This window comes from Anser cygnoides, chromosome 5, assembly GCF_040182565.1.
Source record: "Anser cygnoides isolate HZ-2024a breed goose chromosome 5, Taihu_goose_T2T_genome, whole genome shotgun sequence".
In the NCBI taxonomy this organism is placed as follows: Eukaryota; Metazoa; Chordata; class Aves; order Anseriformes; family Anatidae; genus Anser; species Anser cygnoides.
This window is the reverse complement of record NC_089877.1, coordinates 23,769,042-23,783,302: the sequence shown is the minus strand read 5'-3', so window position 1 is coordinate 23,783,302 and position 14,261 is coordinate 23,769,042. Positions and strand designations below refer to the sequence as shown.

At 33.5% G+C, this 14,261-nt stretch overlaps 1 long non-coding RNA gene across 1 annotated transcript in view; it reads left to right on the top strand.

The window, feature by feature from the left end:
• Positions 1 to 14,261, top strand: part of LOC106031725 (uncharacterized) — a 188,989-nt gene that overhangs the window by 59,894 nt on the left and 114,834 nt on the right. Inside the window, exon 2 of the long non-coding RNA XR_010831712.1 lies at positions 5,571 to 5,646. This is a non-coding gene — a long non-coding RNA (uncharacterized lncRNA). The remainder of the gene's footprint in view (positions 1 to 5,570; positions 5,647 to 14,261) is intronic.

Below are 14,261 nucleotides of genomic sequence, written 5' to 3'. Positions count from 1 at the left end.
GCTTACTTGAATTTCAACATGTTTTGTCAACTAAAAATCTGCAATAGGAAAGCTGTAATTTAATGCTGTAAGAGTCTTTAATCATTCCATCCTGTCAGTTATGAGTTCTGGCTAGAAATCTTAACTGCTAAAGTCAGAAATTAATAACAACGTATATTTCCTGATCCCCTAAGCAGCCAGAGTGTAAAACAGAAGTCTTAAATGAAATACCTGGATTTGGACTTGAATTCACAAGATCAGCTTTCATCTTCTATGGCACTTTAAAAAATCTATCTATAGCTGCTGTTATTCAGTGAGCCAAACCCTTCCTAGAGAAGCTAAAGACAAGCAAAATTTTCAAAAATGATGGCATTTTTCCTGTTCAACATATGTGCTGCATACTAATATGGCTCATTCAGCTGGAAACTTTACTAAGCTCAAGTTCTTGTTCTTTACCACAATGATCTACCGGGTTGGTGCACAAAGAATTACTATTAGAGGTGGTACCAAGGGAGGCAAAACTCACCATAGCCTACGGTTGCTATATTGATGCCACAAACAGTATGCAATGTGAATTCTCTCAAGCTTAGAAACCTGCCTGGCCTGCTATACATCACCAAAGCATTTATGCGCTGAGGTGATCATGGCACTCTTCACTCTGGTGAGCAGAGAACTTACAGAAAGCAGTGCTGAGAGACATGGAGAATCAATACTTGGTTCATTTTGTGTAGTGGAAATACTGTAGTTCTCTTGCTGAGGAATAAGGACCTATAATTGTCTGCAATAATAAGTTACAAAACATGCACACATACTATTACTGCCTTATATAAATATTTAGTGTGATCTGTAGATCAGTGCAGCCATGAAGTGTATACAAATATATACAAATTTGACCAGATAAAAGAAATATTAATCAATTTCCTGTTAAAATAATATAGCAACTACTTAGAGTGTTTAAACGATGCTCACAGAAATATGGTTTGATTTTTGGGTGGTCCTGTGTGGAGCCAGCCAGGAGCTGGCCTCGATGATTCTAGTAGGTCCCTTCCAATATTCTATGATTCTTATATGAGCTCAGAAAAGTCTTTCACAGTGAGATGTTTTCAAGCAATCTGTTTTAAATATACATTTTTCATTAATTTGATTATAAGATCTATGTTTCAATCTCACAGTGTACTTTGCAAATGAGCTTGAAAATAATGTTTCTGTTAGAGTCAGAGAATAACCTGGAGAATACAGAAACTTTAAATTAGATAGTGTTGTGGTTTCTTGGGAAGACAAACACCACCATTCCCAATGTCCCCTCTTTCCTCCTTTTCTCTAGATTTTATTGCTGGGCATAACGCCATATGGTATAGAATATCCCTTTGGCCAGTTTGTGTCAGCTGTCCCAGCCGTGTTCCCTTCCAACTTCTTGTGCACTGACAGACTCCTCACTGGCAGGGCAGCCTGAGAAGCTGAAAAGTCCTTGGCTCTGTGTAAGCACTGCTCTGCAACAACTATAAACACTGATATGTATCACTCTATTTTCATCAAAAATCAAAAACACAGTATCATATGAACCTCTGCAAAGAAAGTTAACTATCCTAGACAAAACCATGACAGATGAGAATAAAAATTTCATTTTTGCACTTTTTAAAAATCTACCCATTAGCATGTTTCTAAATTAAAAAGAGAAGCTTTGCTGATCCTGCAAAAGTTTTGTACATTTAGGCATATGCTAAAGGCCATTTATTTACACTGAACAATTCAAAGACTAGATCTTTAAAGGGACTTGATCCTCCCACAGTGGTATGTAGGCTGAAAATTCAAACCCTTATTGTCCTTTAAGCTGCTGTCTCAATAAGCAGACACTCTTTTTCACTCTCTTTCACTCTGAACTTCTCAGGTACCTTGAATTCTGCCTGTATGTGTAGGCAAAAGAGCTACAGAAAAAAAAAAAAAAGAAAAAAGAAAAAAAAAAGATCACAATGCTCACTTATGACAAAAACTGAAAGGGATCTATAAACTTAGTTGTTTTAACCATGTTAAGGATTTTGATGTGAAAACTACAATAGTGAACACTTTTTTTTTTTAAGATCCACAAACATTAGATAGACACGTTTTCCATCTATTTTGGTGTAACAGCCTTTTTTTCTTTTTTTTTTTTCTGGTTATTTCCCCATTTCATAAACAACATTACTATCCCTGAAGCTGTCAATTCCTAATTGACCTTATAGATGGCTTAAATGTAATTCTGATTCTTAAAGAAATTTGGAATAGCTCACTTTCAAATCACAGGAGGTACTGTTGGTGTTAGGTTGGCATAGAATTGCAGTGATTTCTTATGACTAGTTTTGATGTGATCTGTTTATGAATTTTAATGAAATGTCTGCTAACTTAAACATCCTCAGGCTGAAAACTAAACAGCTAGGGCAGTTGTGTCCCTAGCCACACATCAATATGTATTTCCTGATGGCCTCTATCTTATTATGTTTCTATTTTCACAATATATTTCAACTTTGCAGACAATGTGAGAACAAATTACATAAAAATCATTTTTCCTGGGCATACTTTTGGAGACACATTCTCTATGTTATTTCTTTATTTTTCTGAGATACCACTACCCAACAGATCTTAGAGTTAAGTTTCAACAGAACCAAGTCTTTTGTCTCTGTCCCAGAGTGAGATTGAAGGAGGTTCTGTCCCATTTTGAAAAATTAATATGATGTCTCTAGCAGGAATAAATAAAAATAAATAAATAAATAAATAAAAGTTTATAAAGGAAAGAAAGACAGTGCTCCTCAACTGCTGTTAAGCACACCCAAGCTCTCTCATCCCATTCAAGTGCTGCTGAGTGTGTGGTAGCATTGGAGCTTTGTATTTGTGTACTGTGTATCAGATTCTGAGCTGAAGTGGGATAGTTCCACTTACTTCTCTCAAGCTACAGTGATCTATGTTAACTCAAGATCACGCCTTATTGCTATTTAATGGTATACCATTTTAAAATGCTGAAGATATTTGACATATTTTTGAGCTTCATATTATGATATGGCATGTGTTTTGATGGATATCTATCTGTATTTCTTGGGTGGCTGGAAACACTTCACTTTGCTTTACATCTGAATATAAATCCAAATCATGCTGATAGCTGTAACAGCACTACTGCTTGTCATGTCTTACTGCTTAAAAGCAACTCAACATATTTATGACAACAAGGCAGTAGATTATATCAAGTTAATCCCATATTCTGTACATTTGCATTTTTGCATTTGTTAAATATGTGTTAAAATTTAACAAGCAAGAGCAGTAAATTTAATGATTGATAAAGCTTGCAGGTCACTGAGATTTTTTCAGCATGATGGAAGCTCATATTTTGAAGTTGTGCTCAGTTATACTATTATTTATTTAATTTCTTTTTCTTTTTAAGAAAAAGAATTAAAAATTGAAAGTGAAAATTTTCTAGTGAAAAATGCTGTGCATATGTTGGGCAACACCTTCGACAAACTACCCAATTTTCTGAACTTTTAATAAATATCTTCAGTTACTTTCAGTCCAATCATTATGTGATCTCTCTAAACTACATTTAAGTTCCTGAGAAAAATTTATTTCTCAGCTTCCAGTAAAATGGATTGTGCCTGAAGATCTCTGAACAGCAGCACTGCAGAAATAGTAACAGCTTAATGTCAAACTATTCTTAATGTCATACAGTTACATTACATAATACCAGAATATAAATTCAGAGTTTTTTGGAGTTGATAAAATGTTTTCTTCTTCATAGGTACACTTAATCGTTTCTGGGCTCTACTCAGCCATGGAAGTGCCACCTTTGTTTCTGTGTCTTGAAAATAACATGTGAACTAAATAAAGTGAAAAACTGTGGGGCACTATTAAAAACAAATGCTGCCAAAATGTGAAATGTTGATTAAAGATGAAAGAATAACAGGCATATTAATTATCTAGGAGCTATGTGATCATATGCATAACTTCACCCGTCAAGAAAAAAAAAAAGTGAAGATTCTAAACTTACTTTTAATTGATTTTGCTTACAAGGTTTTAATAAACATAGACAGGAAAAAGGAAAGAGATTTTAAAATTTCTAACAGAAGTTTTTCACTTCTGGCTATAGACTTATCCTAAGGAAAACATAGCAGTTCCAATTGATTTTAATCTTTCAAATCTAGAAGTCTATCAAATTTAATTAGTTAAAAGGTGACTACAGATATAAAAGAGAAATTAATTATATTTAGAATATATAACAGTATTGATTTTCACATTGGAAATGCTAACTGAAACAACACTCATTCAAATACTGATTATAAATGGAAAATTACTGGGCTAAAATACTCAACTTCAGAAACAGAGACTAGAGGAAAAAAAATAGAAATCAGTTTTACTTATTTTCATTTTTATTTTTCTAAGTAAATACATTTCAAAGAGGAGAACTGAATCACTCTGAAAAAATATTCTGATACATGTAAATGTTACACTTATATGGTAAGAAATTCTTAATTCCCTGTCAGAAGTCTACTTGTTGCTTCTTAGTTCTAATTCTTAGTAAGAATCCCATTAGCTGTGTGCACTTCATGGATTGCATGTCCTCATGGGATCTTGATAAATTAATTCCAGTCATTGATTGTTCCTCTACAACACTGAAAGAATTAAAAATATATTTGAGAACTGATCCTAAATTTTAAATTGTACTCTTTTTTGATGCAATTTGGATTATACTGTTACCTCCCAAGGGAAGACCTGAACTTGTGAGAGATCTGCCATCTTTCTAAGCATAGGTGATTTCATACAATTTTAAAGCAACAGCTCAGTAAGATTTTTCAACCATTACAGTAGCATTTGGCACTAAATAAAAAGCTCTAACATGAGCTACTCCTTTCAGTCTGTAATTGGAAAAGTTGCTATCAAGTTTTCCTGTACCATCCTCTTACTTTTGCCAAATACCATATCTGTTCATGTTGGTCATTTAATTACTTTGGGCATACTACTCTGTATCAATTGAACAAATGAATAAACTCTGGAATATATCCCCAACCTCATATGATGTGGATGCCGTAGAAATTGTTGCTATTATTATTATTTTCTATTTTAATTTGTAATATTTGCAATTATTTTGTGAGTTCAATTAAAAATTAGTGTTCATCTACATTAGTAGTTGTCAGTATCATTTAAATTCCAAGTCTATAATGACGTAGTGTTTCACAGTCATTGAATGCCAAGATGAGCAAGACTAGGGAACAAAAGAGAATGAAAAGAAAGCATCTGTGAGTAGATATTGGGGCTGTCTGGATGAAAAACTTCACATCTTCTCTAAAAATAAAGAAATAAATAAAACCAGTTGGAATTTAAATGAGACCCTAGAAGAATTTCTTGAATTCCAGTGTTACTTCAGAGATTCTCCCCTACTCCTCCTTCTCTATTGGTGACTGCCTCCATACAGTTTTAAATCTCACTTGTTTCAGCAGTTGTTTCAACACAGAGTGACTTATTTTCTCTTGTTGGTAAGATACATTCATAGTTAATCTTGTACCCACTATTATAATCTGATTAATTGTCAGATATATTTTCCTGTAACCTGACATTAAGGTTGTCTTTTGTAGAATTGTGGTGGATTGCTAAGAAGGAAACACCGTCAACTCCCAAAAATATTCCAGTACATCTATGAAAATGATTCAGGTGGGAGAACTTAACATATATTTTCATAACTACAACACTAAGAATTCCAAGGGATTTCTGCCTGTAGTGAAGATTTATCAACAATTTACATATTTTTTTGAATTACTGATGTGTTAAAATCCTAGCTCTGAAATGTCCATTGACTTTAAAAAGAATTCAGCTTTAGTATCTTAGAATGTTATAAAGGAAAAAAATACACGTGAACAATTTTGTTTGCATTTTAAACATGAATAGTGTATTACTTTCTCCTCTTATTATTTGAGGTATCTCATTTCTTAAATTTTATATAGGTAGGCATAGATAATTTTGTTGAAGGTCATAGTTTTTGTGCAGAATTTTGTTTTCACATTAATTTTAAATGACTTAGCATAATAGGAGCTCAAAAGGCATCTGAAGAATTGTTTACCTGCTCACAAAATTATTGTGTTCATGAAGAAACTTCATATCTCAATATGCACAGTGCTATTTGAAATTAATGCTTTCCTGATTTAATATTCAGTTGCATAATAGTAGCTGGTTTATATGCGTATTTTCTTTTAAGAGTGGATGTACTGAGAACACCCACAAAGAACCTGGTGTTGAGTAACATCATTTTCTAGAACAGAGTAACTTTTCTGAGATCATTGCACAGTCTCTTACCCACGTATTATAGTCTTTAGAGTTCATTGCTTCAGTACAAAAATATCTATTACTTGGCATTTTGGCTCAGAGTCTGGATATATCTTCCTTTCATCCATACATACTTCACTGAAAGAAATGAAATCTGATTATATGTATATATATATATACATCATCATATGTATAGTATATATATATGACTATCGTGACCTTAGTTACTAGAAGGTAGTGAGACAATGAACACTACTAAGCCCCTAAACTATATTTATAAATAGCAGTGGAGTTACAAATTAATCCCAGTATTTATGCAACATTATGCTCCAGTTTCTTGAAAATAATTACCACCTTAAAATCCTTTAGTATAATGAGTGGCAAAAATGGATAGAGCTGAATATAGGCAGATTTGGTCATACTAGACCTCTCATTATTTACTCTGAAAATAAACCACTGTACTTAAACTAAACCAGTTATTTTTATTAAAAGAAACAGTATATATTGCAATATATATGCAGCAGAAATATACACTTACTTTCTACACAATATGACAGACTGTTGATCTACTACTGTTGACTGTTTCTATTTTTTTTTTCGTGAATGGTTACTACACATTTTGAAAGTCTAATGATAGCAACAAGTAGCTGTATCTCTTATGCAAGATTTGTTTTAGAAAAAAAAAAAGTCAAATTAGCCTTCTATTATATAGTATTAAATACTTTAGTAAAAAATGAAAAGTATCTATATGTATATTGTTTTTAAAAAATAAATCCACCCTCTCTTTAACAATGCCTGCAGACAATCAAAACTAAGCAACAGATGTCAGAAACAGGTGACAGAATGTTTTAAATGGCAAGAACCACACTGTTATTAGGAGTTATAAAAAAAGCTGTGAGAAGAAAAATAACTTGACTTTCAGATTCTAAGTCTAGACTTCCACATATAAAATATTGCCTTTGACAGTTATCAGCTCTAAATACACATATCTATATAAAGTTCATGAAAGCAGTTTCCCTTTCTTCAAAGCCCAGTTTATCTGAAAAACAAACAAACAACAGACAAATACACCCTAGCATATGTTACAAATACTTCATTACAGAAAAATTATTCAGCTGGCATAAACCAATAAAAATCAATGGGATTTTAATGATCACCACTTGATGAATAATATTTAAACTACTGATTTTCCTATTATGAATATTTAGACAGGTTTAAAACAATATAGAAAATTAATTTAATGCTCATATATTTGGCTCTGATATGACATAAAATGAACCTTCCATTTGACCTGGTCTCACTTGATAAGGTTATATTTTGTAGAGGACTAAGATGTATCTTGATACAGTATCAGTGCAGAGAAGCTGAAGATGCATGCTCTCTCTGAGAGGCAAAAGTACCAGCTGCTGATGGGAAGTACAAGTGTTTAGCATATCTGGTAAATATCTATGCCTGCATATAAGGTCCAGTGACTGAAATTCCCTTCCTCCTTTTCAAAAATGTTTTATGCTATTATTCCATCAAAACTGTGTTTTCAATGCATTGCAGAGGGATATTTATCTATGGAGAAATTTACATTATTACATAAATCCTGGGTGAAATTCTGGTCCTACTGAACTCAGTGAGAATTTTACCACTGATTCCAGGATGCCTTTTAATTCATTAGTCCAGGATGACAGTTGCAGAATAATGTAAATTAGAATAGTGAACTTACAAAAACTGATTCTGTAGTAGAAATGGTAAGTCACCCTTAGCTACATGTAATGCTCTAAAAGTGATACTATAATGTTATAATGTTAGCACTTTGCTATCTGCTCTTCTGTTCTGCATTGCAGCTATCATGGACAAGGAAAAAGCTAGATATGCAGTGCTATCAGAGACAGGGAATATTAACACTTATTTTTCCTCCTGTCATGTCATTCCTATTCCTGCCATTTTTTTTTTTAAGCCAGTGCTATGTTTTTAACTACGAAGTGAAATATATAGTGTCTTCATTTTAAATTGGGACTATATGCATTTGAGAGGTGGCACAGGTATTTTCCAGAAGAATCCTGTGTATATTGCCTATTTTGTTTAAGTGAAGGAAAAAGGCCAAGCTCAAATTCACTTCTAATGAGCCATGTGTTAGTGTCAGGGTCTCTGCTGTCCACTCAAATGCCATAGAACACATCTGACTTTATAATGAGCCAAACAGTTGTCTCTTCATAATCTCAGTAAGCCTTCTGTTAGGTATCTGTTTCCAAATTTTACAATGCGATAGTGGAGGTTATGTGCTTTTATGGCTAAAATCCAGTTGAAGATGTACTTGTTCTAAAATCCCTCACATTTTGTCAAACCTATTGGCAAGCAGTTGTCTTCATATCCTTTGCAGTGAAAACGTTTGACCTTACAGAATCCAAATGGCTTATTGCCTAGTTTTGATCTACTTTGTACACTAATGGGGAAGAGATCAAAACCAGATGACAGACATCAAGGCAAACGGCCAGTGGCAGAATGGTTGGCCTGTAGGTAGAGAACTGAAGTAAACCTGCCAAGTATTATTTATCTCATGGGAAAACTACCTCAAGCTGACCGCTTTTATGATTAACTCCTAAATGGTTACTGAGAACCACCACCAAAATTTATTTTGAAATTTGACAGCTTGAACCTTATTTCCTCTTCTAAAATACATTTTCCTGCATTGGTATTAGAAAGAAATGCAGAAGAACTTATGTACAGATAATTGCACATAAATGTAGACAGATCTTGAGAAATAGAAATATGGCTGTATGAGGGACATGGTAATAAAAGTAAGTTACTTTCCCATATTATTCTTAGTGCAAGGACAGTGTTAAAAATTTTGGTTTCAAATGCCTTTAATCAAGTAGGTAGGCATCGTGTCTACTGGATTGTTTTCTCTAACATAACCCCAAGCAATAGGTTTTAACTACAGACATGGCAAAAAGAAACGTTTTAAAAAACAAACTTAGTTCATTTTCTTGATGAAAATAAAACGTTAGAACATGTTTCTGCACTATGAATGTTTTTCACCTCTACTGGCAAATTTTATACTCAGAATAACTAGTAATAGAAAGGCTGCACAAAATTAATAGCTTAGTAAACAAACATTATTTTTATAATTTAAAGTCACAGTTCATCCTCCATAAATTACACTTTTTCTTTAGGTGTGATAGCTTCTATTTCTTAACTCTTAACTCTACCTCAAATGTGTTCACATCTAGATGCTGAAGACTAGATCACAGCAGACTGCAATAAAAGAAATCCCAACAAACCATTAATGTATTACTCTTCTCTGAAGTAAAACATAGCACACAAAACATCAAAACGTAGCCCTTGTACATGATGCAGAGATCTAAAAAAAAAAAAAAAAACATTTAATTTCATTTTCATTTCATTAAATATCACTTAGATGATATTAAATCAAATATCCAATATAACTATTCTTTCCAGCTTTTCACCTTTGCTACATATACAAACCTAGTGTCACATATTAACTAGTCATAATGCATTACCACAGGCAGATCTTTAGTTGAGAATCACCAAAATGTGTCGGTTAGAAATCCTGCAGGGTAAAAAGAAAGAGATGTGTTTTACGTGGATCCAGATATCTGAGCCGCTATCCTAGAGTTCAAAGTCCAAGAGTCTTTAACATGCTATTCCCAGTCAGAAGTCAAGGTCACCAAGACTGCTCGCAGGCCTGTATTTATGAAGACCAATGCTTGGAGATTCAGCTGTGTGTTTTACTGACTGAAACAGTATCAGTACAGTATTTGCTGTATCAGCAAACATTAAAATCTAATATCAACACTTGTGAACTTGTAGACTTTGTAAAACCAGCTCGCACAGGTGGAATGATGTGGAAACAGTTAGTGTGTGTGCTTTGAGTATACAATCCTATACAGAAACACTACTGGATTTCCTAGTATTCCACAGTTTTAATTATATTTAAAACATTGCTATGGGATTTCACAATAATCTCTTGTATAAACTACCGATAACATTGGTTTCATACTATTCTCAAAGTGCAATAATGCCGTGGTGGAATTGCTTTGTACTACAGATAATTTGGTAAATTGCAAAAGGCTATCACAATAAATATAACACATAATAAGTATTAACATTTCCTTATCCATTTTTGATGATATATTTTAATTTTTAGCTATTGAGATGGCAAAATTTGCAGTACTGTTTGCTTCCCTATATTCACAAAAGAAAGACTTGTTCCACTTCTAAAAATTTTGTGGTTAGATGTTTTTCTTTATCCATCTTTAATTTTCTGTCCATTTGGAAACAAGAAAACATATAGTTTAAGAATATCTGAGCTTGCTGTGAATGAGATTAGTGACAGAGTAGTCACAATGAAGCGATGCAGAAACATTGCTAACTTGAATTTAGACTTCTGTCATAAAAGTAAAAATGATTTCAGTTGTTTTTTAATGCCACTGCATTGTGTCCTTCAGATCTCTTGAAGAAAGATTGCAAATCTATTTAAAGGCCCACTGAGAATACAGTAACTAAACTAAGATAAAATTCTGGGAATAAAAGTGTCTCATATATGAATTCTGAAGTAGTTCTCCTGAACTTGACTGTTGTATTGATGGGTGAAATGTTCCAATTACAGGACACACAAACCATTTGGCCTGAAAACATGGACCACAAAATATTCCATTCATCCTTTAGATGGTATAACAATATAGCCAGGACTGGATTTATTTCCCAGTTAAAACTTTCACAAGAGAACTACAGTTTAGCTTGATTAAAACAAATTGTGACATGTTGGTTGGAAATACTTCTCACCTCCTTAAACAAATGTTGAAAGGTTTTTCTTTTGACATTGAAAAGAAATATTTCTATTTTAAATTCATAATGGTGTTTTACTTTTAAAATTATCCTGTGGTTTCATTGTGAACCATTGAAAATCTTTTAATAAAATAAAATAAAATGATTCTGGTATCTATAATCTTTATTATTATTATTATTTTTTAAATAAAATGAAAATTATATGAACATTTGGAACAGGTTGCCCAGGGAGTTGGTGTAGTCAGTGTCCCTCGGGGAATTTAAAGAACGGTTGGATGTGGTACTTAGGGACATGGTTTAGTGGGTAATATTGGTGGTAGGGGGATCGTTGGACTAGATGATTTTGGAGGTCTTTTCCAACCTTAATGATTCTATGATTTTTTAGCCCAAATTTGACATAAGCACATCCTGTATATTATGCTGCTCCATCCTTTAGCTTATGAAAGAGAGTTAGTTATTGGGTCACAGTTCTGATTGTATCTGATCTCACAGACCATAAAATACTTACCACTAATATTTTGGAACACAGTAGCTGTCCCTCCTGCTGTCTGTAATGGAGAGAGCTTTGACTCCTGTGTCCAGCATAACACGTTACAGCTGTCCGTGAAAGAAGTGCAAGCATATCCTTTTTTCAAGGCAAACTTAATTTTACTTTGTGAATGAAAAAATAATAAGAAAAAATAAAATCTCTTGGAAAAGTAATGTTCCCTTCTAAGAAACTTCATTATAATCTACTAGATGGCAGCTGTTCCTTGCAGCATATGCCTCACTGTTTAAATCTGGAATACACAAAACAAACTCACATCTACAGGGGAAAAACAAAATAACAACAAACAAACTTAACAAAAAGCAGGAAAATAAAAGAGAAAAGCTTGTAGACTTATTTTATTTCTACCTCAAAGTTTCTGTTTATCTCAATATATTCTGATAAAAAGAATTATTCTGCATTGCTTTTCATTGTCCAGTGAAGGACCATAAAATGTTTAAGGGACTGGAGCATAAGGAGAGGCTGATAAAGCTGAGTATGTTCAGCCTGTAGAAGAGAAGGCTCAAAGGGGCCTTATCAATTTGTCTAAATACCTGTTGTGAGGCAACAAAGAGGGAGCCAGGCTCTTCTTATTGGTAACTAGTGGCAGGAAAAGATACAATGGTTAGAAATCAAAACAGGAAATACCATCTGACCCCCCCCCCAAAAAAAAAAAAGAAAAAAAAAGGTTTTTACTGTGAGTGTGGTCAAACACTGGAACTGGTTGCCCAAAGAGGCTGTTGAGTCTCGATTTTTTGGAAATATTCAAAACCTGACTGGACACAGAATTGGACAACCTGCTCTAGCTGACATTTCTTGAGCAGGAGAGTTGGACTGGATAACCTCAAGATCATCTTTAACCTTAGCTGGTCTGTGGTTTCCACAATTCTCTGATTTCTTTCCCTGAGATAAACAGATAAGAAAGGATTATTTTCAAAAGAGACGTATCACTGCTGTCAAAATATACAACAATAACAGTTGTATATTATTACCATTATTAATATTTAAGAGGCTTGTACAACATAACATGAGGGATGATGAAATGTTCATGCAATCCAAATTCTTCCTTTACAGCATATTAGAAGTTATCTTATAATAAAAGCCCTTGTAATGTACATCTTTAAATCTAAGTCAATTCAAGCACTACTACTAAAGACTGGAAACTGCTTTTCTAAGCTTCTTAAAATAATCTGAATTTTTGACACTCTCAAGGAAATGTCAGTCAATTTCCAATGGGAAGATTCTATTCTTTTGGATTTTGCTAGGCTGGATAATCTTTGATTATTTTAAAATGCCAACTCCGTGAGAAGCAAGATAGACAATAATAATAAAGTTGTTCAGAATTAATGTCAGTTTCAAGGCAGAAGCTCTGAACTACGTTCATGGGGAAAGTAGAAAACTGTGAAATTCATCCCAGTACAAAATCATATACTATTTGATTTCTTTCGAATTTTGAAATGAATTAAGCTTTCATTAACACCCTTATAACTTCACATGCCTCAATAGTTTGTCACAGATAGAAGTAGAATTTGGACCAATGTATACAGGTTCTACAACAGAAGGTTATTTGACTGAGCTAAACCACGGCTATTTAAAGAAAGTGTGACTTTCATTTACTTATTATGGAATGGTAGAGTAAACTTTTAAAATGCTAAAGTGCTAGGTAGCCTAGAGAAACAGAGGCTTACGGGAGAGGCCTTATGGATCTCTACAACTACTTCAAAGGAGGTTGCAGTGAGGTGGGGGTCGGTCTCTTCTCCCGAGCAACAAGTGGTAGGAGAAGAGGAAATGGCCTCAAGTTGCACCAGGGGAAGTTTGCTGGATATTAGGAAAACTTTCTTCACTGAAAGGATTATGAAGCATTGGAACAGGCTGCCCAGGGAAGTGGTTGAATACCCAGGAGTAATTTAAAAGACATGTAAATGTGATGTTTAGGGACATGGTTTAGTGGTAGATTTGGCAGTGCTAGGTTGGACTTGGTGATCTTAGAGGTCTTTTCCTACCTAAATTATTCAATGATTCTATGATTCGAAAAATTAGTATGCCTAATCAGCGTTGGCTTTTATTTATTTATTTACTTATAAATTGTAAACAGTAACCTACTTTTGAGTGAGACTTTTCCTGTTCATTTGAGCTTTCAGTAAGTGTCACTGTTTGCTCTTAAACTTAATGCTGCTTCCTTGTTCATTCTTTGTCTACACTTTTTGTTCCAGTATTTGAATAAACAATTTTACTGGAACATTTGTTATTGGATTAACCAGAATACCAAAAAGAACCAAAATCTCAAAAAAAAATCTTTGGAATAATACATTATACTTGCACATTGGTACTAAATATATTGCTTCTCACTAGAAGTAGACTATTCTTCTACTGGGTACGGATTTTGGGAATGGAGAAAGGTGTCTTACCTTACTAGGTAAAAGGAAAATGTAATAAGCTAGTTTCTTAAAACAGCTTTTGCAAGATGTTTCCAGTGTTTTGCATTTACTGAAACTTATTTTGAGCTTTATGAGTCTTTGATACTCTCCTGCTGTTGGAAGATTATATTTTTCCTCCATATCTTTTGTGTTTGATATGTAAGCATAATCTGAATTTAGTTCCTGTTCACTTAAACTCATGAATAACTGTAAGCATCAGAAAACACATGTTGGAATAATGGAAATTAAAGTAAATAATGGAC